This window comes from Thermobia domestica, chromosome 2 (genome assembly GCF_964235325.1).
Source record: "Thermobia domestica chromosome 2, izTheDome1.hap1.1, whole genome shotgun sequence".
Taxonomy (NCBI): domain Eukaryota; kingdom Metazoa; phylum Arthropoda; class Insecta; order Zygentoma; family Lepismatidae; genus Thermobia; species Thermobia domestica.
Window position 1 is genome coordinate 376023847 of NC_137455.1, and position 26566 is coordinate 376050412.

The 26566-nt window shown below is 38.1% G+C and overlaps 1 long non-coding RNA gene across 1 annotated transcript in view; it reads left to right on the top strand.

The window, feature by feature from the left end:
• The window catches only part of LOC145678855 (uncharacterized), a 233302-nt gene extending 211728 nt beyond the window's left edge, over positions 1 to 21574 (top strand). The window contains exon 4 of the long non-coding RNA XR_014130439.1: positions 20661 to 21574. This is a non-coding gene — a long non-coding RNA (uncharacterized LOC145678855). The remainder of the gene's footprint in view (positions 1 to 20660) is intronic.
• Positions 21575 to 26566: the final 4992 nt, after the last annotated feature.

The following is a 26566-nucleotide window of genomic DNA, read 5'->3' on the forward strand; positions in this document are numbered from 1 at the left end:
ATGTGGACACGAATCTTCTGACACCAATTTCGTCCCAGTCGGTCACTGGTTCGCATTGCCCTAATGGTCCCACTTTTTTTTTTTTTTTTTTGTTATTTTTGACATCTAATTTGTCCTTGAAGCGGTCAGTTTCAGAAATCAAAAGTGGTGCCATTGGACACAGCTCATCGAAATCTGCATTTTAAACCCCAAAAAGTTGAAAAATACGGGGCCACGGTAACTTTCTTTTAACCTTGGCATACTACTTAAGTAGACAGTATGTAATTCTTTATTGCATCTGTTAAGTTGTGTTGTGATGCGCTAATTTTGCAGAAACAATATGGAATAAGGCCAATGATTGATTCAAAACGGACTCCTTAGGAGGCGGTTGGGGGAAGCGAGTGACTCTTTGCCCCCCGCCCCACCTTTGATCTACTTATCAATCAGGTGCACTCGTCTACAGTTTACTAACCAATTAGGTGTTCAACTTCTGGAGTTCACCATTGTCTACATTTAGTTTGCTGAGATTATTGGTGTTGACACTTCGAGAGACTATTGATTCCAATATTACTCAGTAGATAGTAATAATAGCAGTAATTATATATTATTTAACAATTACAGTTTTAACCTCACAATAACAAGTTTTTCAAGTATTTACTAATGAGAAAATTATACAGTATTAAGAATTATGTTAAAACAATACTTCTATTTGAGTTGTTTCTTTCAACAGCAAAGCAACAAAAACTTCTCATCAGAGAATATATGAGAATTGTCTTTATTATTAAATTGTTGTAGGTTGTTTTAATGGTAAAGCCTAAATTGCAATATGTCTTTGAGTAAGTTTCAGCGAAGGATGTAATGTTCTAAGTATACTGATAAAACAAGTAAATGAATGTCGAAGAATTCTAGTCACTGTAATAACGAAAAGATACGTACTATATAAAGGGTGAATTTGTCTAGGGAGCCCACTTTAAGACAAAATTTTCTTACTCCATATAAAATACGAACATGAAATTATAAATGAAGATATCAAACAGGTTCAGCACATTAACATTACATAAACAAAACAGCACACAAAAGGTAAATAAAACAAAAAAAGAGCCGTGGGCCCATTTCAGTAAAACATGTCTATTATTAAGGACCCTAGAAATAATATTTATTCGTATAACAGAGATTTGTCAATATTGTCCCTTTATTAATATGTCATGTATGTAACGGGCCCAGGGACGTGTGGTACTGCCCACAGGCTCCGGGAGCCCACAAAGAGTAAGAAAAAGATGGAAGAAGGAGCCTATGTTCGAATTTTGCGGGAGGGCCTAATACAACTTTTTCTGAGGGACATAAATATCAATGCTTGCTTCCCCCAGAAAAAAAGGTAAGTTACGGCGTTGCTCCCCCCCCCCTTAATTTTAAAACACCTGTTGAACTAAAAATCATCCTAAATATTATCAGTTTTTTACAAAACGTAGTGTATACTTCTATTCGGATTTTGAAATGGGCTTACTGCTTGCACTTCGACTCGCATATACGGGATTAATTCAGTCTGACTTTCAGGGAATGTTTGAGGGTAACTTTCGTGAAGAAAAAAAAAATCTTTGCAAAATATGAAAAAAAAAATCTTTCTGTTGATGCTTTAAGAATTACTTTCATTACGAATATTTAATCAGTACTTAGAACATCTGATATACAGTGCAATTCCGATTCCCCTAGTGAATAAGATTATGGCTGTAATGGGAATGACGCTTTCCAGTGGAGCAAATAAGAGCAACTTAAACTCCTTTGGTGGGAAATGTACAGGGTGAGCATAAAGTCTTGCTCTGATTACAAAAATTTATTACAAAAGAACCGTTTGACATAATAATGTAAATACTGGTCGGTTAGTATTACAATTTTTTTTTTAAGACCGCTTACGTTACTTATGTTATTGATGGGCGATTTGCTTTCGTGATACCACAGCACGCATTGCACTTTCTCCTGCTTCGGTGCAATTTCGCCAACTAACCCGCGCGCGCCAAGTTACGTACTGCGTCACTCTTGGGTAGCACTAGTGCCATCTATTGGTCTTTAAAAAAACTTGATATACTAACCTATGTAACGGACCATAATTTACATTATTCTGTCCATCCGTAATAAAGTTTTATAATCAGGGCATTACTTTATGCTCACGGTGTACTTCCCATTGCCCTCGAAAGGGTTAAAGAAAAGTTGGTATCATTATTTATGCGAACACTAGTAGTAAAACAACAAAATTTTTCAAACATGCTCTTCCTGAGTTGTATGTAAAAATATTATTGGGAGATCGAAACTTCATGTGTTTGCTTTGCAAAATTACGTTTCGTAATATATTGGCAACATGCTCTATAAATAATTAAAATGACTGGAAAAAAAAAATAAAATATAGGCCTATTGAATCCCAACTCAAAATTGTGTGCTGTTTGAAACACTTTCGATATACCACATGATCAGAATTGGCATTTGCGCCTCCCCTCTTTTCTCCCGTGTATGTGCCCATGACTATTGTTGCCAAAGGAAAATTGTCCTCATATGTTATATGTAACGTAACAGTGCATTAATTTTGAGTAAAGATAATTTCAGTTTTATATATATATTCGAGGCGAGACCGAGACTTTTGAAGTTGGTATTAGTCTCGTCTCCATGTCGTCTCGAATTACATGTCTGTCTCGATCTCGGTCTCATCTCGAGTAAGTCTCGGTCTCGTCTCGATTTACAAATGTCTGTCTCAATCTCAGTCTCGGTGCAATTCCTACACTGAGAAAAATGCGTTATCCGGACAGCGGTATATTGTACAAATATACGGAATCCTTATGTTTACGACGGAAATCAGTACGAAGCATACGTTATCCATATGCTACATACTTTTCCCGCTTAGCTGTTACATCATGCCGTTGCAGAATGTCTGATATCTAAGAGTCCTCCAAGCATTACATACGTATGCGTAAGTTACGTACGTTAGCTATATGTTACATACGTCCATCTGTATGTGAGATTCTGACTGCCGATATACAGTTCTTTCGTTCATACGGAAAGTACGTTTATTCGGAACATTTTTACGGAAAGTTCGTATAAAATATACTTTTCCAGTTATACATTTGTATATGTTAAATCCCAAAACTACAGGATTTACACATGTAACCTACGTTTTTACGTACGCCTAATACTTTGTTTCTCAGTGTATTTTGACCCAAATAAAAGTATATATTCCGTTTTTCAAATATCGCATTATAGCCCATATGGGCCGAACATGTTGCAAAAAGAAAATACGATTGATAAAGAAAAACAATCCCTGGCTGAATAGAGAACACAAGAAATGACCTAGGAAATGTCCTTCTACAATGTGGTAAAACAAAATCAAGAAATACTGTGGAGTAAAGTGGAAAATTATTTTCCAAAGGCAGATAGTTGTGGGGGAGAGACATTCATCCAGTGGTGTGTTGATAAGGATAGTAATATACGAAAAACGAAAAAAAAGAAAAAAACATCATTCCGTAGTGCATGGCACTATTGATATTTTTAAGACCTAGTTTTTACAGATAGAGATTACATTAAGGAGAGACTTCACCTTTAGCCTTCAGGTTTCTTTCCCTTTGGAAAAAAACTGTAGATACGACACTGGCACGCAAGAAAAATTTGAACCATACTTTTCTTTTTATGTAATTCTTTTTCATCCATTTAAATATTACTTCAGAATATCCACCCCATAACGAAAACGTAAAAACCACTAAAAATAGTTGGGCGACATTTTAAAACCATAATAAATGCGTGCTTTAGAGCGATCACCTGTAGAACAAAGCAATTCACTAGATGGCGTTGGCGAATTCCGTGACCCAGAATCCTCTGTTGCGAAAATTGCCCGACTCCATGTTTGAATTTAACATTGAAGTTTTTGACTCGTGTGCGCATTTCAGTGTTGCAAGCTTCGGTAAGCAGAAATATTGGGTGCACTTTTTGCTTCTAAAATGAAAATTATTTCTACAAGATTTTGTTCCCACGAATAGGTAGGATGTTAGATTGTTGATGGAAAAATTTTACTGATGCATTTTATTCTTAACTTTCGTAGCAAGGATCGGGTGAATGATATTTATCGGAGGAAAGGGGAGAAATATTCGTCTTTTCTTTTCTTTTTTCTCTTCTACCTCATTAAATAATTTTAATTTCTCTTTGGATAAATTTGACAAAGTGCATACTTTCAAATATCTAAGATCAATATTAACAGACCAAACCCATATTCACGAAGAAATTAAATGTCGACTGAAAGCAGGAAATTCCTGTTGTTATTCAGTTCAAAATCTCTTGTTGCCGCGAATTCTGCCGACGAATTTGAAGCACAAAGTATATAAAAAGATTGCGAAACATGGTCGCTTACTCTGAGGGAAGAACATAGACTGAAAGTATTTGAGAACAAGATCCTGCTACGAATATTCGGACCCAAGAGGAATGGGAATGGGGAATAGCGGAAACTTCATTACGAGGAACTGGATAATTTATATGGCTTACCAAACGTTAGGGTTGTCAAGTCTAGGAGGCACAGGTGGGTAAGTCTGGTAGCCAGAATGGAAGAAAGTATGAACGCTTTCAAAGTCTTATCTGGAAAAGACCAATCGGAAAACGACCATTAGGAAGACCTAGGAGCAGATGGGAGAACAATATTAAGATGGATCTCTCAGAAATGGGAACACAAAGTAGAAACTGGATCTAGTTGGCTAAAGATAGTTCAATGGAGAGCTTTTGTGAACGCGGCATTGAACCTACGGATTCCATAGGCCATTGAGTTAGATAGTTTGTCTAAATTAATTCTCAACTCAGATTTTGTTTTAACCTGTAGATATTGTACAGCCAAGCACGAGTTGAACTTAAAATTATAACTATACTAACTATGCATAGGCCTCCAGATTAGTCGACAAAACATCTATAACTGGGCACTTTGATTAAAAAAAAAAATGTTGTGTTTTATTTTTACAAATATTTTGTAGTATTTAGTATTATTTATTTTATTTGTTTATAAGTTACATATTTCAGATTAGCGGGATCTATGGCCTAAAGTCCGTCGTGTATGAGGGATGACGACCCTTGTTGAGCACACTAGCTGGGAAAGGGAAAAGGATGGAAGTGACCTGGGACCTGTATTGAAGGTGTGAAAAGGGAAAACCTCACTCAGAAGGACTGAAATGAAAAAGCTTATATCTTTTCGGCCAAGTGTTCGAGAATGGAACCTGGGACTACTCGCACCAAAATATTTTCGACCAAGTGTCCCAGAATGAAACCTGGGACTACTCGCACCAAAATCTTTTCGACCAAGTGTCCGAGAATGGAACCTGGAACTACTCGCACCAAAATCTTTTCGACCAAGTGTCCGAGAATGAAACCTGGGACTACGCGCACCAGAATCTTTTCGACCAAGTGTCCGAGAAAGGAATCGAGGACTACTCGCACCAAAATCTTTTCGACCAAGTGTACGAGAATGGAACCTAGGACTACTCGCACCAGAATCTTTTCGACCAAGTGTCCGAGAATGGAACCTGGGACTACCCACACCAAACTAAAGGGCGTTCGCAACTGCATTACACGTGATCACTTGTGAATAATACAACTTCATGTAACTCCAGAATATTACGAGAGGCATTTGGACCTTTTGTTATGCAATGTGCATGCTCACAACCATGACAAGGTTCACTAGCTTAGTGGCATAGGGCTCAGCTTTGGCAGGAAGGGTCAGTGATTATTCCAGATTCCTCCCAGAGGGAAAAACTAATAATTTTTTTTTTCAGTTTAACGTTCCACGATTTAGGCTAAGAAAGACGGATTATTAAGGCAAGTGAACGATCATGGAAGAACAAGGAATGAGAATGTGGGAGGAAACGGGAGTACCTCGAGAAAACCCATGAATACGATAAAGTCCAGCATAAACATACTTGACTGGGGATCGAACCAGAACCCTACGCAAAAGAAGCAAGTGTTCTACCACTGAGCCACTGTGCCCCCCATCAAAAATTGAATAAACGGGGCTGAACGTAATACTGTGAAAATATTGGTAACCAAGGCTGAGGACAATCGGATATTTACTCCGTAGGAAACTTCGTAGCTCGAGAGAAAGAGTTTCCTCCCTGGGATAAAAGTGGATTTGAAAAGGTAGGGGAACGAATGACGTTCCCCGTGTTTATCTTTTCCCATTGTATTTTTTTAAGGAAGTGTAGGGACGCCATGGATATTTTTTTTGGAAGTGGGGAACGCGGTCCTTCCGCGTTCCACCTCACTTCCCCCCCCCCCTTGAAATCACTGTAAAAGGTTCCTGTTTCGTTTCCAGATCAAAGAAACACAGTAGCCCAGTTGTAGAGTACTTTCTTCTGTTACAACTAGACTCTGTGTCCATCGCAGATCAAATGAGTTTTTGGTAGTGGACAGCATCGTGTCACTGTGATTTCTCTGTCACTGTGACTTCCACATTCTCATTTCATCAAATAATTTGGAAGTACTTGTGTTTGCGTTTGCCTACAGGGCGTAAAACTAATCCTGGAACGTAAAACTATTCTACATATTTTACATCATAACAGGCTACAACCAATTGTGATGGACAGCTTCATGTTGCTAAGTAGTGTGTCCACGAACAAGATGAGACGAGAATTAAAAGTCTTCATCCCGGAGAAATTAAAATACCGCTAATTTTACAGTAATTATGTGATATCTTCAAATAGATAACAGATAATCGAAATATGGAACAAGGACGCACTAGGCAATATCATTTTACATGAGATACCGTTATCACGACTCACTTATCTGCTTTCGATTTCGAGACATTTTGAAAATCGGCATTTATTTTTCGCGTTTCTAAACAGCTGAAAACGGAAAGCCACTAGGTGACTTGTGATAACGGTACCTCACGCAAAATAATATTGTCTAGGGCGATTTTGTTCCATATTTCAATTATCTTTTATCTATTTGAAGATATCACATAATTACTGTAAAATTAGCGGTATTTTAATTTCGCCGGAATGAAGCCTTATAGTTTACTCGTCTCGTCTCGGTTATATAAAAAAATCTTTCTTCTCTCGTCCTGCTTCTTGGAAAAGTTTTTCTTGCCTCATTGCCAACATTTTGTCGTCTCGCTTTGTAAAGTCAACAACAAAGTTTATGCCCTGATCTTTTCTTAATTTCATCTAAAAGTTACCAAAGTCCTTTCACGTTACCAGAGATCCACGAAAAGTGTGATGTAACATTTAAATCATGTTTATTATTAGAATTTTGATTTGATTTTCAAATTAGCGTCTTTTTTCAGCATCGAGGCTATATGAGACGTGGAGCTATAGCTTAACATGGGATCCAAGCCACATGAAGTCCCGCCTGGAATCGAACCCGGGTCTCCTACGACGAAGGAGCATATTTCTAACCGCTTAGCCACAAGAGAGCGCATGTTTATTATTAGAATATACTGTGTAATGAGTTGTGTATTTTTAAACGTTGACAAATAAGCTTCATTGTGTTTGTTCAATCACTTTATCTATTTATACTTTTTATGCTATGAATCATGTAACACTAAGACAGTGTTTTAGGTCTAAGACTTGGGTGGACTAGTATTGCCCACGAGACTCATATTGCCTCTAAAACGAGACGAGAATTGCCTCGACTCTGTCCCGTTTCCGAAACGAGAAATTAAAAAAAAAAAGTGAAAAATTTGTCATCTTGTATTACTATCCCTGAGTGTCCTTCCTTCCACTGCGTCTGACTTTCACCTATTTCTTATCTAATTATTCACTTCCATTAACTACCATTTGCCTTTTACATCGACCTCCCCCGTGGCTGAATGATTACCGTATGCGCTTTCAACATTGAAGGCCTGGGTTCGATTTCCGATCAGAGTTATTATGACTTGGATCCCACGTTAAGCGGTAAGTCCACGTCGCGTATAACTTTGGTAGCTTCGAAGTAGGTTTTTAAATTGGCTTCGAAGTCAAGAAGTAGGTTTTTAAATTAGAGAAGACACGGGAAACAAGACAGAATGGGTAGATCTCTCAGAGCTGCAGGCAAGCTAAGAGGCTTGGGTTAGGTTAGATCTCTCAGAGATCCAGGCAAGCTAAGAGGGTTGGGTGAGGTTAGATCTCTCAGAGCTGCAGGCAAGCTAAGAGGCTTGGGTTAGGTTAGATCTCTCAGAGACCCAGGCAAGCTAAGAGCTTGGGTTAGGTTATATCTCTCAGAGATCCAGGCATGCTAAGAGGTTTGGGTTAGGTTAGATCTCTTAGAGACCCAGGCAAGCTAAGAGCTTGGGTTAGGTTATATCTCTCAGAGATCCAGGCAAGCTAAGAGACGAAATTTAACCAGTCGAAACTAATGCCAGTGAAAACGTTACATCGTGTTTTATACCTTCTTCTGGACAGCGGTAACGCCGGTATTCTCTTCTGTCACATGACCAGATGATGGTAAGGATAATGACTTTTGATGAAATTAAGAAAATAAATCACACCATAAATGTTGTACATAAACTTACAAAATATGACGATAAATTGTTGGAGTTATGACAAGGAATGGTTCTTCGAGTGTTGAGACAAGACCATAGAGATATATTCGAGAATCGAGACGAGCCAATAAATGCTTTTTCAAGAATCGAGACAAGACCATAAAGAAATCTTTGAGATTCGAGACGAGACGAGACTTTCACAAATTTTTCTCGACGAAAAGAAATCATTTGTCATCTCGTTTTGACTTGCAGACAACGCTAAGTTCAATTCGTGCTGAGATTTGTTATCCTGACGGGAGTTCTCTTTCAAAAGTAGAACCTGATCGTCGTGTGTACAGAACTAAATTTGCGAGAAAATATAACGTAGGTGAATATTGGGAAATGAATTCTACTTGCTCAAATATTATTATCTACAACGAAATATAAAGTAGAGGAAAGAAACAATTTCAAAGGGATTTGTAGCAAAATTATAAAAATATAATTTACCTTATATTTTAGTCCATGCAACTGCGTTGTCGCTACAGAAATTACGTCTTTCTTAGACATAGTAACTCAAAAATACATGAAATGGTTTCTGTGTAGGCAAAGCGATATTGCCAAGGAATTCCGTTTCGATAGATGTACTTCCATTACTAACGGTAAGTTGTTCGAGAAGCCATTCCACTAGCATTGTTATACTACAACAGAACCCTTTCAACAGCTATATCTTGAATTAAATAAAGGCTAGAATTGTCTCGATTCACTCAAGCTTCGGCTAATTCTGAGGCTGAGAGCAGGCCTGTAGCCAGCCCAAAAATGTTGGGGGGGAGGATGAAGTTAGGGGGACCTGATGCAACCATATTATAGTTCATCCTCGTATATTATAGTTCATTTGCCAGTCTACCGTGAAAATTTTAGGGGCCAGCCAAAATTTAGGTGGGGGCGGCCCCCTAGAACCCCCTGGATACGGGACTGGCTGAGAGGTAAACTATGCCAAGTCACTTTTTAGCCGAAATTGAATGATCGTATTTTTCTTACTTACATCAGAACGAGGGACACTAGGAAAGTTTTGAGATCTAGACAACTGGAACGCAGATACGTGAAAAAATTTTCCATTAATAAACAATCGACCCAATTCAGCAAAATATTGTCTTGAAAACACTTTTTTCGTTTCTCCTGTGAAATTAATATTTTATGACTTTTACTACTTTACTTCTCAGCCCCAGAATTAAGGTTAGCTTCAATTCGGTTTAGCTTCTGTTGGTTAACTTTATCTTCAATTAGTTTTGGCTTTGATTGGGTAACTTCGGTTATTTAAGATCAGTGGTTTTCAACCTCGGTAGAAAAGATAAATATAATAAGGAACTAGTAGCAGGAAAAGAGATTAGGTCAAGAATTGCCATAGCCAAAGAAGCATTCAAGAAAAGATCACCCTTAGCTAGCAGGCTTAATATCGGACTAAGGAAGAAGTTGATCAGGTGATATATGTGGAACATTGGACTCAGCCGCGTCTCCAGGATATGATCAAGGGAGGAACTAAACCATAGTTTCCCGCTTTATCCAATGCATAGGCGCCGACTTTGGAGGGGCAGGACACTTTTGCCCCCCCCAGTATTTAAAGCTGGGGTCCTCGCCCCTCCAATATGATCCAGTCGAGGAAGAATTTACAAAAATAGCAAGAATTTCTCTCATAAGCTTCGTCGTGCCTTTAATTAAATATTAGGAACAGCTCTCTTATTCAATAGAAAACGCCGTTTTCAAAACTGTGTTTAATAGAGCACTGAAGCTTCAACCAACACTCTGGCAGCACCGATATGACAAATGAAGATGAGTATGGTGCGTAAAGTTGCAGTGAAGTTTCCAAATTTTGAACTTGAATTTGTTTTATTGGCTTTAGGCAAAGTTAACTTAGGTCGTGAATTTCGCAGCGGAGCGGATGAACCGGAGTTGCGGACCCAGAACTTGGAGGGGGGGGGGGGAAGAAGAGGGGCTGACTATGATGATATTCATTGTTTGCCCCCCAATATTTTCTTCAAGTCGGCGCCTATGATCCAATGTAAAGAAAGTAGGATTGAAGCTCATTTTATCCAGTGTATACCTGAGCGTCAAGGGGGACCTATAGCCCCTATAGCCCTTCCCTTGGATCCGCGCCTGATTGGACTGTATCATTCAGGGACTTGGACATTACCAAAGTTACAGAAAAAAATATATTTAAAAAGCTTCGAAACGTGGTACTGTAGGAAAATGGAGAAGATAAAATGGACGGACAGAGTAACAAAGGAAGATGTTTTAAAAGATAAAAGAGAAGAGAATGCTTTTAGCCAGCATCCTATGTATTAAGACGGATCGGATTGGACACATCTTGCGAATAAATTGTCTTCTTCATACCGCCATAGAAGGAAAGATGGAAGGAAAGCGAGGAATAGGAAGAAGAACACGACTGATTGATGATTTCATTGGAAGTTAAAAGAGGATGCTAAAAATCGAGAAAAGTGGAAGGAACATTTCCATTTCCAGGCAAAAACCTAAATATAAATAAATAGATAAATTCATTAGACCTGCCAAAAGGCAAAATATTTAATAATAATAATAATAATAATAATAATAATAATAATAATAATAATAATAATAATAATAATAATAATAATAGCAGAAAAATATTTTTAAATGTGTTTTTCGATCAAAAGATCCAATATATTTCAGACAAAAAATTTCTTGTGGCTCTTACATCTGGAGAACTACATATAGTGTAGCCAAACCCAAACTACCACTTAACTCAGTGTAATATGCTTATTCCGCAAAAAATACGAAAACTCGACTTAAGGGACATTCAAATATTTCGTAACCCCTGATCCAAAAACTAATTCTTGTCCAAGATTGCAATCTTTTGATGCATTTTTTGGATCATTCCTAAAATACTTGTTGATTTTTTTTTTTTAAGATAGACACTTTATGTCCTCATTTATCGTTAAATACAGCAAAGTTTTAACAAAATTTTAAACTGTTAAAGAATCATCTAAAAAATGGAATAAAAGAGAAATAAAACTGATGAAAAACTGCAAACTGAAATACAAGAAACATACATAAAAAAATCTCCTATTAAAATAAATCCAAAATGGCTACGTACAGTGCATGTAGACTGAAGGCAGGGATGGAAAAAGAACCGGTTCTGACCCGCTTTTGAACCGGTTCAGGCATCAAGAACCCATGCTAAAGATAAAGAACCTGTTCGGAGCGTTTTCACAAGAACCGGTTCCATTTTCCATCCCTCACTGTAGGTGATAAGCAGCAATAATCGAAAAAGCTTATCCCAAACCGGAAATTATTTTATGGGAGTCGCTGACAACAGAATGTAATAAAAAGGTCTCGTGATATGAAATAGGTTGAGGAAACCTCCTTTAGATTAACTAAGATTAGCTTTGGTTAACAAAGGTTTACTAAGTTTAGTTTTGGTTAGAATTAGTTGGTCAATTAAGGTCACTTTCAGCTACTTTTAGCTTCGATTAGTTTTAACTTTGGCTTCCACTGATCCATAACCACTAACGTCTCAGGCTCTAACTTTTCCGAAGTCCGGAATTAAGATTCCAGAATTATTCCGGTTTTACTTTCCGGATTCCGGAATGGGCCATCCTAGTGTTCACCCAACCATCAACTTCTTACACTCCATGCTCTTCGTCCTCTTCTAACAGTGTTGCTAACCTTCAAATGCGAACACTAGTTACACAACTGAAGAAACAAATTCCCATCAGGGATAGGTGCTGAGGCCTACAACCGTATTTTAGTAATTGCTGCCTCAATCCTGTCGCTTCACTGTGTTGTTTGACAGAAACAGTTTACTTATTTCACTAGTCACCGTTTTACCAATTGCACGGTTGGTGATAGCTACACAGGGAAGTAGAAACTATTCCTTCCGTACAATGCAAACCATTCCTGCTTTGGAAATGAATTTTACAATGCCACACGAGTCGAACATCGCATTCTCTTGAGGGGATACATAATTAACCAACTCTATGGCCTATCGAATCTGGAGGTTCAATGCCATGTTCACAAAAGCTCTCCACTGACTTCTTTCCTTAGCCAACTGGATCCAGTCTCTACTTTGTATTCCTATCTCTGCGAGATGCATCTTAATATTGTCCTCCCATCTGCGCCTAGGTCTTCCTAATGGTCCTTTACCGATTGGTCTTCCAGTCAAAACTTTGAAAACATTTCTGCTTTCTTCCATTCTAGCTACATGACCTGCCCACCTAAGCCTCCTAGACTTGATGACCCTAACAATGTTTGGTAAACCATATAAATTATGTAGTTTCTCGTACGAAGTTTCCGCCATTCCCCATTCCCGTTCTTCTTGGGTACGAATATTCGTGTCAGGATCTTGTTCTCAAGTGCTTTCAGTCTATGTTCTTCCCTCAGAGTAAGCGACCATGTTTCACAACCATACAGAACAACAGGCATGATTATCGTTTTATATATTTTAAACTTCAAATTCCTCGACAGAATTCGCGACGACAAGAGATTTTGAACTGAATAATAACACGAGGGGTTACAAAATCATATTTTTTTTATATATATACCTTTCTCAAGCTTCACTATTACTATTATGAAAAATTATAGCGACTTACTCTTGTATTGTGAATATTTTCTTTTCAAATGTCGGCTGATGTTAGTTGTCTTTATAGATTTATTAGTAAGACTATCATGATATTAAACTAATATATAATATTAGTTTAATATAACTATAGACTAATATGCTTCTAAAAAGAGTGAAACCCGTATGTCGGTTGAGAATCTTCCTCCTGACAAAATCTGAATGGCGCTACTGTTCTAGTAGCAAGTGACTTTCTCCGTGTTTCAATTTTCGGGAACAGCAGTTTAACTACTTCCTGGTTATAAAAGAAACCTTGACTGTTAAGTTGATCAGAGATGGGTAGGGCAATAAAATGTAAAAGATGTGTTTCTTTTTCCTTTGTCAGAATTCACAAGGAAATTTATCATAAAAATAATGTTCACAAAATATACGTAACATGTTCTCAAACTAGAGGATCTAATCGTTTTTGAACCAGTTGTAACTGTTCTTCCTGTTCAATTATTAACAGAAATAGATGTTTACACACACTGGCGATAATTTTGTTATGTACAGTATCTTAATTTGTTTATATGTTATATCACGTCGTTTGTGTTTAGTATCATTACTTTTTCTGTAGTGCAAAATAATATGTATATACATATTTACAATCTTGGTTGGTTTAAAAATGATTATATATGAACTAATCGAAATGAAAGTTCAATCTCTTGAATGTAAACATATACAAAGACGAAGCATCATCTAATTTTTAATAACTGTGCGCCCAGTATCGATAGAAATAAAACAAATTGACCTTCAGGTGTAACCCAGCTATATTAAAGGATACATTAGGACTGTCATCTTGGGTCCTCCCACAATCACGGGCACCGATTTCTCTGTAAATTTGGGAGGCCTATTCAGATGCAGAAAGCATATATGAAGGGTAAGGGGAAAAAACAAGGAATGTCCATGTATGTGCTTTTTCGGGTGCTTTGCCCTATCTGTTGGTGACTCTTGGTTCTATTTGACTGTATATGCCATGCATGCGTAGCTGTAGAAATGTCCATATAAAATGGGCAAAAGATTTAACTAACCCTATTCTTCTTACGCGGTTTGCAATATTAAAACGCCGTTTTCTCGAAAATGCAGTTGTGTGACATTCCTTCTTTTTTCCCCTTACCCTTCATATGAGGATTTTAAAACAAATTGCATTCAAATTATGTCAAATATTTTAAATTTACAAATACAGTAAGTGAGTCTACATGAGCTTTGGGGGTCCCGGGCTCCCTCGGCCCCCCGGGATTGGCGCCCTTGCCCAAAATTATGCATCGAGGCTAGGATGAGATGCATGATAAGGATGGAATGAAAAAGGGAGTAAACAGGAGAATCCCGAGAAAACCTATAAACATGGTGCCTTGTTACTACTAGGAACCCTTACTGACCTCGATCGGTGATTTGCCCTGCCCTCCCGTCCACTGGACAACCACCCTCTGAAATCATTACTGATTGAACACATTTCATCCAAAGTAGCACAATGTCTCTTAAACCAGTGAGCTCAACCCACTATAGTTGATAAGCTGTGGCATCGTGACCAAGGCTTGCCATTCCTCCGGAGGGCATCTTAGGTTTTATCCTCTCGATCCCTTGCCGTGTTGCAGTAATAGGTGTTCATTTAGTGTCCGATCTCACTCACCCTCGCCCTCGCAAAGGGAATTGTCCATCGCCCTCGATTTCATTCACCCTCGCCCTCGCGGAGAAAGTAGTCCTCGCCCTCCTGCTTAATACTTATCCTCACCCTCGCAGTAGCAGTTGGTCCTCGCCCTCGCGAAAAGAGTTGTTCATCGACATTGCTCGCCCTCACTCTGGGAGCTTGCCCTCGCCCTCACAAAGGGAGTTGTTCATCGCCCCCGCTCGCCCTCGCCCTCGTGCTATAAAGGTAACCAAGAAAGTTCTGTCTCTTTTTGTGGAGGTTTGTATTCAGTGTCAGTTGAATGTGAATGGAGATAAGGTGAAGGTCAGTTTTTGGTGTGGGTATATCCAACATACTACCTGGTTGTGGCATGTACAAAATGAAGATCTTCAGGCAGCAATTGAGGCGAACAGTGACCAGGCATGTGAGAAACTGGGACTACAATTCAGTGTGAGTGGAGAAATCATTCGGCAGTACCTCCATCAACTTGGAAAGCACTACAAGTTGGGTCGGTGGGTCCCACATGATTTGACTCCGGACCTGTGTTTCTTTGCTGTTTCGTCTGACAAGGGAGGGTCACGAAGTGGCTCCGCTGAGATCCAAACGAGACAATTATGTTTGCATTTGATATGTTATAACTAGACAAATCCCAAAGTTATACTTGCCACCGGGTGGAATATCGTGAGTTACAACATATCTTGCAACGTAAAAGCTACAAAATATTACCTGGAGAAATAGTTTGAACCGAGTCATTTGTTCGGAAACGGTTGGGTAAATGGAAAGCTCAGCGAACACGTATACCATCATTTTCAAGGGCACAATTTTTGGAATAAAAAGTTTGCACCAGGGTCCCCCACAGGATCCCAGACGGGGTCCAATCCAAAAGTTTCAAATAGCAAGGGGGATTAAGTAGGGTATAGCACATAGTTTGAAAGCTGTTGTAAAATGAAAGAAAACAGAGCAAGTCTCGACTCTCTACGACAACCCTGTGCAAAATGGCGGCGGGTCAAAATGTAAAGAAAAACTTAATTGAAAAGTCTATGGCCACCCCTATAAATCGGAAACGGTGAGACAAACGTAAAAACAGGAAAGGACTTGTGGCATTACTTTCAAAGTGCAACGATTTAAGTTAAAAAAAAAAAAAAAAAAAAAAAAACATCTTGTCCCAACATATTTCTCAGTCACAGGGTCCCAAGTGAAGTCCTACTCAAAAGTTTCAAATGGCAAGGGGGGATAAGTAGCACTCTCTTTGATCATTTCTCTTTGATTACTTTGCATATCCAAAGGTGTTCCGAATACTTTTTCTAGTAAACATTATTCTTCCCGAGCGAGGAACTAATGTATTGATAAGAAAGCTTTTAAGCACAAGCGGGAAAATCCTCAGTTTTCGCAATTCACTCTGGCTATTCAAATGCTTCGTATATATATAAAATAAAGTCAAGGGTGCCGATTTCTTTGTAAATTTGGGGGGGGGGGCATTCAGATGCAGAAGGCATATATATGAGGAATTTAAGACAAATTGCATTCAAATTATGCCAAATATTGTATATTCATAAATACAATACGGGAGCCCACATGAACTTTGAGGGGCACGGGCCCTCTGTCCCCCCAGGTTCGGCGCCCTTGAATAAAGTCTTACTTCGGAGATGTGATGTTGGTGATTGTTTTAGTTTTGTGATTGGTGTTCTATTGTATATGTGCAATGTGGGTGTTACATACTGTGTTTAGGTCGAATTTAAGTAAAAAAAATTTCTCCTCTTTTTTTGTCTTGTAAGCGTGTACTATGTACAAAAGTTAACATTAAAAAAATGTCTCACTGCGTGGTTGCCATTGTGCAGTTACAGCAGAAAAACTATTTAGACACAGCAGAAAAAATAAAATTTGCAAACGTCGTACTTGTTAAATGAGAATTTAGCATCCTTTTCAGGAGCGAGGCCATATGAGACGTGGACACTGCTTAGTATGGAATCCACACCAGATGAGCTCTCGCCGGGAATTAAAATCCCGATCTCTTGCGCCGAAAGTGCAAGCGGTAAAGCTCTGGTGCGTGGAGGGGGCGCGGTGGCTCAGTGGTAGAGGGTTCACTGGTTCCTCCGGTGCTTGGGGTCCCTGGTTCGATCCAAGCTCGCACCATGTGGACTTTGTGGTGGACAAACACCGTGCTCGTGGGTTTTCTCGGGGTTCTCCCGTTTCCTCCCACTTTCATCATTCCAACTTTTCATTCATATCTCATCATTACCGTTTCCTTTAGCCTAACCGGCATATCTGTGGGACGTAAAACAGAAAGATTTCATTTTTTCTGGTGCGTGGAGCCTCTGGTTCGATCTCAGCCTGCGCCAAGTGGACTTTGTGGTGAACAGACATCGTGTGCGTGGGTTTTCTCAGGATTCTCTCGATTCCTCCCACGTTATTCATTCCACTATTGCGTTCATTATTTCATCGTGACAATCTTTTTAGCTCAGCCGGCATAATGTGGGACGTAAAACTTAGAGTCTTCATCCCGGCGAAATTAAAATATCGCTAATTTTACAGTAATTATGTGATATCTTCAAGAAGATAAAACATAATAGAAATGTGGAACAAGAGCGCCCTAGACAATATTATTTTACATGAGAAACCGTTATCACGACTCACTTATCTGCTTTCGATTTCGAGCCATTTTGAAAATCGGCATTTATTTTCGCGTTTCTAAACAGCTGAAAACGGAAAGCCGCTAGGTGACTTGTGATAACGGTACCTCACGCAAAATAATATTGTCTAGGGCGCTCTTGTTCCATATTTCAATTATCTTTTATCTATTTGAAGATATCACATAATTACTGTAAAATTAGCGGTATTTTAATTTCGCCGGGATGAAGACTCTTAATATTATTTAATTGTATTTTAAGAGCTACGAGGGAGCTGTTTTTTTATTATTATTTACAGAACTCACTCAGGTTCACGTTCCATTCCTATGACCAACCGATCGCCTATAGGCTTAAGGAGACTGACAACTAATGGCAGTGAAATGTTATGAAATAATCGTTGAATGAGGTGCGGGAGGAAACAGGAGAGTTCCAAGAGGAAACCCACATATACAAGCTTACATCGCCTGCAATCGAACCAAGGACCCATCGTACTAGAAGTGAGAGCTATTTACAAAACGTGAATTCCTTAGTGCCGAAGGAACGACCACTTCAATGTTTCAATTTCCACTGTGCGTTTCCAATATGACAAACCGGTGAAAAGGTTTCCATATCTTGCTGGATACATCGCTTATTGAGGAAGAAAATATGGTACGTTAATGGGTACCAGGTAGAAATGTATTTTCTTCCATTTAAATAAGGTATCTGAAAGTTCAGCAGAGTTTTTGTGCCACGTGGTGGTCTCCATGGGCGCCGATCCTGGGGCCTGCAGGAGCCTTCCCATTCAAACTTTCATTGTTCCCCCTCCCCCCATTAGAATTTGGATATTCTGTATTTGCTTGAATTTTCACTTAGTTACATGACAATGATACACATATAATATACCTGAACTCCCCTTACCCCAAGTTATACAGGCATCGGCGCCGCTCATGGTCTCCACATGAGGTGACAAAACCAAAAGGATTCGAGCTAATTTTCAATTATATAAATGGCAATATAATAATCAGTAAAAAAAATGTAAAAATAATTTGATCGGAAAAATAAGCAAGAAATATCCTAATGTGCATTAATCATTGTTGTGAAAACTGGTATGTTTATTCAAATGAAGTAAGTGAATAGGAACAACAACATTCAAAAATCAAGTTCAGCCTAAAGAAGAAATGTAGTCAATTAAAATGAAGCCTAAAACAAACAATTAACCAGAAAAAAAGGTACGCAACGATAAATATCGTTAGTTCTTCTGCAAACGTAAAGCATTGTCTGTCTGTGGCTGTGCGCTTCTCTCGCTGTGCTCCTATAGCGACGCAATATCACCAGCCAATCAGGTCAATCTTTCGATATGACCCAACCTTACTATTCTATGAACCTTGCTATAGTGGTACATTGTATTTCGTACAGCGGCATAGGTAGGCAGTTGATCCTGGGGGTCTGGGCCCCAAAATTTGAACTTTTGTCCAATTTTTGTCCAATTTTAGGGATTATTTTTACAAAATTTTAACATAATTTATCCTCCTATTGAATTTGGACCCTGTCCCAAATCCTTTGAAACCGTTACGGACTCTGCCCCAAATCCTTTGAAACCGTTACGGACCCTGTCCCAAATCCTTTGAAACCGTTACGGACCCTGTCCCAAATCCTTTGAAACCGTTACGGACCCTGTCCCAAATCATTTGAAACCGTTACGAAATACATTACTAGTAGCGTGTCTGATTTCGAATAGACAGTACCTAATAGCTATGTAGGGTCTACTTGACTATTTTGACTTCAATTATACACAATACGTATTTTTTTTTTTTTAAAAAAAAAAAGTAATAAAGAAAGAAATACAAAATAATGTGAATTCTATCGTTTGTTTGTTTCCTTGTTTGTTGATTTAGCGCCCGTTTTCAGTACCGAATCTATATGAACTGTGGACCTACAATTTAAGGTCCGGACCAATTTAATGTGATCAAATTCTAATGCTGTTTCACCAGGGATCGAACAACAGACCATGTGCAGGAAAGAACACACTAAGCTCCTGCCAAATGAACCTTATGGTGGACAAACACCGTGTGCGTGAGTTTTCTCCTGGTTCTTCCGTTTCCTCCCACTTCCTTCATTCTACCATTTCATTCATTGCTCGGGTCATCATCACCGTCTCCTTTAGCCTAGCCGGCATAAAACTCAAACTGGACGTAAAACTCAAAAATTTCATTTCATTTTTTTTACACGTGATTCGAACTTGGTCTAAACTAATTTGATTACTTTGACACCAAAGATAGAATTCGAATCCTGGTAGCAGGTTATGTACTTCGGATCCCAGGTTGAATTATAACTCCACAACACACTGAAAAGAAAGAAAAAAAGTAAAAACCTTGAAACCAAATAACCTACAACTACGGATATTAATGTTTTCTGACTACGAACTGTGAAAAATAAATGGATTAGCTTCATGTGACGAAATTGTAGAAACTACATCTGGACTGATGGAAAGCTAAGAAAGGGGCATTGCCCTACTTTCTCTTCATCTAGACCCTCTACTGCAGACAAGAAAGACAGGTGACATAGCTTGTCTACTCAGCATGCAGCTGAGCTAGACAGATTATATACACTTCTCCTTTCGTTGTGTGAAAACGATTTTTTTCTGCCGTTGTGTTACATCCTTTTACCTGTTACATCATCAAAAAAAATAGACAGTTATATGATTATAGTTTGACAGATGGCAACACTGACAAAATTCTCCAACCTTAACCCCCCTTTCGCAGATATCTTGCTCGACATTTGGACGATTCCAACAGGGTTGGTCGGATAGGAGTTCAGAGCGGAGCGAGCATGGAAGGCAACAGTCGGGAGCCTGCTTGCTTTACACGATCAATACTTAAGCCAAAGTTGAGAGTGAACGAGAGAGGGAACGATTTCCCTCCTCACCCTCCCCCTGCGAAAAAATTGCAGAAAGGAGGGTACAGGAGTGGAGATCAAAAAAGCGACGAGAAAAGTGGGAGGGGGATCTTTCCGCAGCCATCTTCTTCTTCTTCTTCATTCCCCGTTCCGTGTTCGGCCACCTCTTTGGACAGCTTCTTTGTACGGGTGAAGGGCGCGGTGCAGAAAGAGACGCTACTTGGTCCTGAAGGGTTCATCGAAAACGAAAGTAAAGGATCTGTTTGTTATATTGTCCGTGTGTGTATGTGTGTGTGTGTGTATTTGTTTGTACAGACAGAAAAAAAAAACATATTTTCCTCTAACCCAGTGTACCTCCTGGTGTACCGCAAGGATCAGCATTGGGACTTCTCTCTCTCTCTTTTTCTATTATTATTGATATTATGGTTGTTGAATGGTTAAAAAACGCTCACGATTATTTACCTTTCGTTCGCTTTTCAGAAGAACAAGAAAAGTTACCCAGCGTTCATTGCAACAATCAACACTGCTCATCAATCAGGACACAGTTCAGTTGAAATCCCGTCGCCCATTATTGGATGAAAAGAAGCGCTTGTGTTGTTGTACCAAACAAAAATCAGGCCAGAGAATACGAAAACTATTACTGTTGATACTCAATTGTTTTATTGTTATTTTAAAGCATGTTTTCTATAATCAGTTTTGCTTGTGCATGTATTACTGTAAAACTACTTGTGATCAAAAATAAGTGTAGTGCAAACAGATGATTGTTACAAAATTCTACTTTTTGGAAGTATTATATACAAAACTTTTAAAATTAATTTGTTTCATTATATTTTGTTTGTTGTTTTTTTTTTTTAAATTCTGTTATGTTTTAAGAAATATTGAATGAATGTAAAAAAAAAATGTCATTACTAAGATTCCTACGATTGCATGATTTGCCTTTTATAATCAGTTCTATTTTTTAAATGTTGATTATAATTACAAATTATAGCATGGTATTATTATTAAGTTTATTATGAATTCTTCAGTATATAATGATTATATGTATCAGAGTTTCATTCTGTACTGTGATTTTTTTTCCTTTCATATTTGGAATGATATGAATAGGATTTTGTATACACTTTCGTATAACTGATATGGGTTATATATTTGTAGATAGCGATAAAATTAGAGAATTAGCAAAAACCAAACCAGAGTTTGCTAATTTACATTTTCAGATTTATGTATGTCAAAGGTCTAAATTTTGTTCAAAATAATTCAGAAACACCTCCCAGGGCATGAACCTACGTTTCCAAACAGGTAACATACAGTAAATGTTATTCATTTATTTATTTATTTATTTTACACGGAAGTTTCAGGAATACCACCGATACATTTCTGAAATATACTGGCGTAATGTGTGTTGTAGAATTAGAGTCTAGGTGTAGAAAAACGAACAGAATCGTATAATAAGTATACATTGTATATCGAGCCTTTTATACAGTAGGCTTACTTTCCAGTACCCCTGAAATATTTTTACTAGTTTCTCAACTCAACGCATCGCAAACAATTTGAAGATTACAATTTTGTGTTTTAACTAAGACTGGTTAATGTTTTGTTATCTCTATTGCCAAGATAAATAAAATGCAAACATCAATCTGGAAGACTAATGCCACTGGGGTTTCTTAAAGGAGATTCGAATTGACTTTTTGGAAAGGTCTAGTCGAATTGTGTCGAATTTCTATTCAGACAATTTTTGGACACATCAAGAATACTGAATGGGGAGAATATAGGCTTATATACTATGTTAAAGGTACTAAAGAAATTTACCTTGAAAAAATAGTAATATTGGAACGTGGAAAGTAATTTCGAAAAAAAGTCGCCCAGGGGCTCTTTTTAAAAGTATCACCCTATTCTTTGCCTGATAGGACTAAGGAAAATCTTAAGTACGACAACCGAGCGAGAATTCGAACCTAAGACCTCGCATTAAGAAACGAGAATCCTAATACTTTTATCTCTCCTATATTTACCCCTTATTTCAGTATAGAGAAAAAAATCTTCAAAATTTGCTTAATATATCGACGAACACTCTGTGTATAAAGGACTAAAAGCGAAAAAGAATTACCCTCATAAAGCTGTTCATTGCGTGTTCAATAATACTAAAGACAACACTACTGTCATATATATTTTCCCCTCTCTCTTAACGTCCCTTAACGCCCCGTCATTCAACACAATTAACTTTGACTTCAGTCTGCTTTACCCCTCCCCAGGATTCTTGTTGCCTCGTGCCGTTATGTAACGATATCACGCAATTCGTATATTACTCTTAAAAAAAAACACACACTAAAAATTTTGGTATTGTAGATTGGAAACACTTTTTCCTGTACTTTATTATGGCAAAACAACAGTTGTTAGTTAGCAACTTGTTGATAATTGTTGTTTATATAAATAATATTCTTACATAACGTATTTTAACATGTATATACCTGTTAGACAACATTACTATCAATACAGCAACCGATTGGAAGTTCAAACAATACAATGCATTCTATACGAGACCGGTTTAGACTCCTCCTACAGAAGGCAATTGTACTAAAAGATTGACAGCAGATTACATTGTTGCCAGTTGTAACTACAAGTGTGTCCACCATCCAACATACTGTACAGTCTTGTTAAAAAGAAAAGAGATTGGTCAACTGCCTCCCTTTATATGGCCACGTTCTTTCAACCGTACGTAAGAAATCATGCTGTTAAAATCCGAATATTGCATTCTTAGAATTTTGATATTCGAGTAATATTTACTATTCTAACAATTTCCTGGATAATGAATAACTATTCGAACAGTTAGGATAACAAATAGTTATTTGAACAATTACTCGTATAACGAATACTTATTTGAACAATTACTCGTATAACGAATGCTTAATTGTACAATTACTCGTATAACAAATGCTTAATTGAACAACGACTCGTATAACAAATGCTTAATTGAACAATGACTCGTATAACAAATGCTTAATTGAACAATGACTCGTATAACGAATACCTATTTCAACAATTACTCGTATAACGAATGCTTAATTGAACAATTACTCGTATAACGAATGCTTAATTGAACAATTACTCGTATAACGAATACTTATTTGAACAATTACTTGTATAACGAATGCTTAATTGAGCAATTACTCATATAACAAATGCTTCATTGAATAATGACTTATATAACGAATACTTATTCGAACAATTACTCGTATAACAAATACTTATTTGAACAATTACTCATATTACTAATTTTTTCTTCATCTTCCTTCAACACCATATTTTGAAGTTCTCTACATATTTCCTCTCTAACTTCCATAATGTCCAAGTCTCTGAACCATAAAGTCCAATACTCCATATATAGCACTTGACCAACTGCTCCCTTAGTCCAATAATAAGCCAGCTAGTTAAGAGTGATATTTTCTTGTTGAATGCTTCTTTGGCTATGACACCTGATCTCTTTGGTGCAGTAAGCGTCTCTAGTCAAAATACTTCCCAGATATTTGAAATCTTTGTTCTACTTTGACCCATAAGGGTGCATTTCGACAAGACATTCTCATGACTTTCGATTTTTCAACATTGATTTTCATGAATTACCTTTCCCCTATATTGCCTCTCATTCTTATTAAGGAGAATAATTGAATTAACCAAAGTTAGTTAATTGACCCTTAGTTAATCAACCAGAATGTATGTGGTTCTCTTTTCACTATGTAGGGGGCAGGGTGGCTGAGAGGTTGAACGCTTGCCTCTGGTGCACGGGTCCCTGGTTCGATCCCCGGCCAAGTAAGTTTATGGTGGGCTACATCATGTCCGTGGATTTTGTCAGATACTCCAACTTCTTCCCGTATTCTCATTTCACCGATTCCTTCACCATCATTCACTAGCCTTAATCATCCTTCTTCCTTAGCCTGAAGGGCATAATCATCCTTCTCATTTAGCCTGAAGGACATAATCATCCTTCTTCCTTAGCCTAAAGGGCATAATCATCCTTCTTCCTTAGCCTAAAGGGCATAATCATCCTTCTTCTTTAGCCTGAAGGACATAATCATCCTTCTTCCTTAGCCTAAAGGGCATAATCATCCTTCTTCCTTATCCAAGGGCATAATCATCCTTCTTCCTTATCGTGAAGGGTATAATCATCCTTCTTCCTTAGGCTGAAGGGCATAATCATCCTTCTTCCTTAGGCTGAAGGGCATAATCATCCTTCTTCCTTAGCCTGAAGGGCATAATCATCCTTCTTCCTTAGCCTGAAGGGCATAATCATCCTTCTTCCTTAGCCTGAAGGGCATAATCATCCTTCTTCTTTAGCCTGAAGGGCATAATCATCCTTCTTCCTTAGGCTGAAGGGCATAATCATCCTTCTTCCTTAGCCTGAAGGGCATAATCATCCTTCTTCTTTAGCCTGAAGGGCATAATCATCCTTCTTCCTTAGCCTAAAGGGCATAATCATCTTTGTTCCTTAGCCTGAAGGGCATAATCATCCTTCTTCCTTAACCTAAAGGGCATAATCATCTTTGTTCCTTAGCCTAAAGGGCATAATCATCCTTCTTTCTTAGCCTGAAGTGCATAATCATCCTTCTTCCTTATCCAAGGGCATAATCATCCTTCTTCCTTATCCTGAAGGGCATAATCATCCTTCTTCCTTAGGCTGAAGGGCATAATCATCCTTCTTCCTTAGGCTGAAGGGCATAATCACCCTTCTTCCTTAAGCTGAAGGGCATAATCATCCTTCTTCCTTAGCCTGAAGGGCATAATCATCCTTCTTCCTTAGCCTGAAGGGCATAACGTGGGACGTTAAACTGAAAGATTTCATTTCACTCCGCTTTCACTTGCAAGATTTTTAAAAATCTTATCTACAAGTTCCAAAATCCTTTCGCATCACGAGAAGTCAATTTAAACCTTATGCTCTTCATTGTGTTCGTACAATCACTTATCAATTTACAGTTTAAATATGTGACACCAAAATAGTACTGTACTTGAGATCTAAGACTTGGGTGAACTAGTGTTGCTCGCGAGACTTGTAAAAATTTATCGTCTTGTCTCGAATTGGAAAAGATAATTTTTGTCTCGACTCGAGACGAGACATTTCTCGTCTCATGGGCCACGCTACGTGCCTTTGATAGCGGAGTACTAGAATACTCACACTCGATTATAGTGCTGGAAGAATGGTGTATAGTAAGGAAACTAAAGCGTCTATGTCGATCATTATCAATTTTAGAGGAAACTGATAAACTTACGCAATTATCACCGGTTTACACTGTGTCAGTTGGTATCGTTCACTGTGTTTGCAAAAGCACAATCAACTTAAACAATAGATCAAGTTAACTATGTCTGATTATAATTAAAAGACACCAACTTCAAATCTGTCGGACTGATACTGGTATTTGAGTCTTTTATTAAGCCAGCTATTTCTAGTGTGTCCTCGGAAAATATGTGAAACATACTTCCGCCCTGCCTCCATCTTACAGAGGAAACCTTCCCTTTGCTTTGGGGAAAGAAATGAATGATCTCGGCTGTGATGCTAATTTATCATTTACTCGTTTGATCTTGGCGAGTGAAGATCGTAGGTTACTTAGAATGGCTAACAACACAGTGCACAACGAAACCCGTGAAGTAACTCAATGTGGCAACCCTGTCTACATCCAACCATTGAGGAATCTTTGCTACAGTAATTTGTCTCTCCTCTTTCAAGGGAGGTACGGGAAAACACGTATCGGCAGCAGTGCCAGTAGGGGGCACGCTTGAAATTAAAAGGCTCTTAGCGGTATTCATCCTTTAAGCAACACAAGTAATCATAACTCATTGTCCCAGGTATATGGTTGGTTGGTTGGACAACATTACAGATAATTATATGAACATTAGCTATGTTAGCTACTATTTTTTTTTTTTTTTTTTCACACAGGAAGCTTCAATTTATTGCAGTGGTCAACTAATAAAACAGACTATGCACAATACAGAGTAGCCATTCTTGCTCTCATCCAGAAATCTAATTTAAGCTAGTGGCCAACTGACTAAGTAAAAATTTCCAAATTATGGAGACGGTTAACAAATTTCGTTGTATTTTCTAACTGTTACAAAGATACACCAAATAAGCAAATTTTGAAAGTTGGTCAGATGTGAAGTACCCTGACTAAGTTTGCCAATCCAAAAATAGCCCACTTAGTAATACCAGATTCTCGAACAAATATTTACAAGCATGTATAGTCCAATAATGAGCCTATGTGCTAACCACACATCACAAAGTGAAATTCTTCTCGTCTGATGTAATGCAAGAAGTTTTATTATCCAATATTGAAGAGTGGTTAGTTGATTTGGAATTTAGCGTTCCGTTCTGCATTGAGGCTACATGAGACGTGGACCTACAGTTTAGG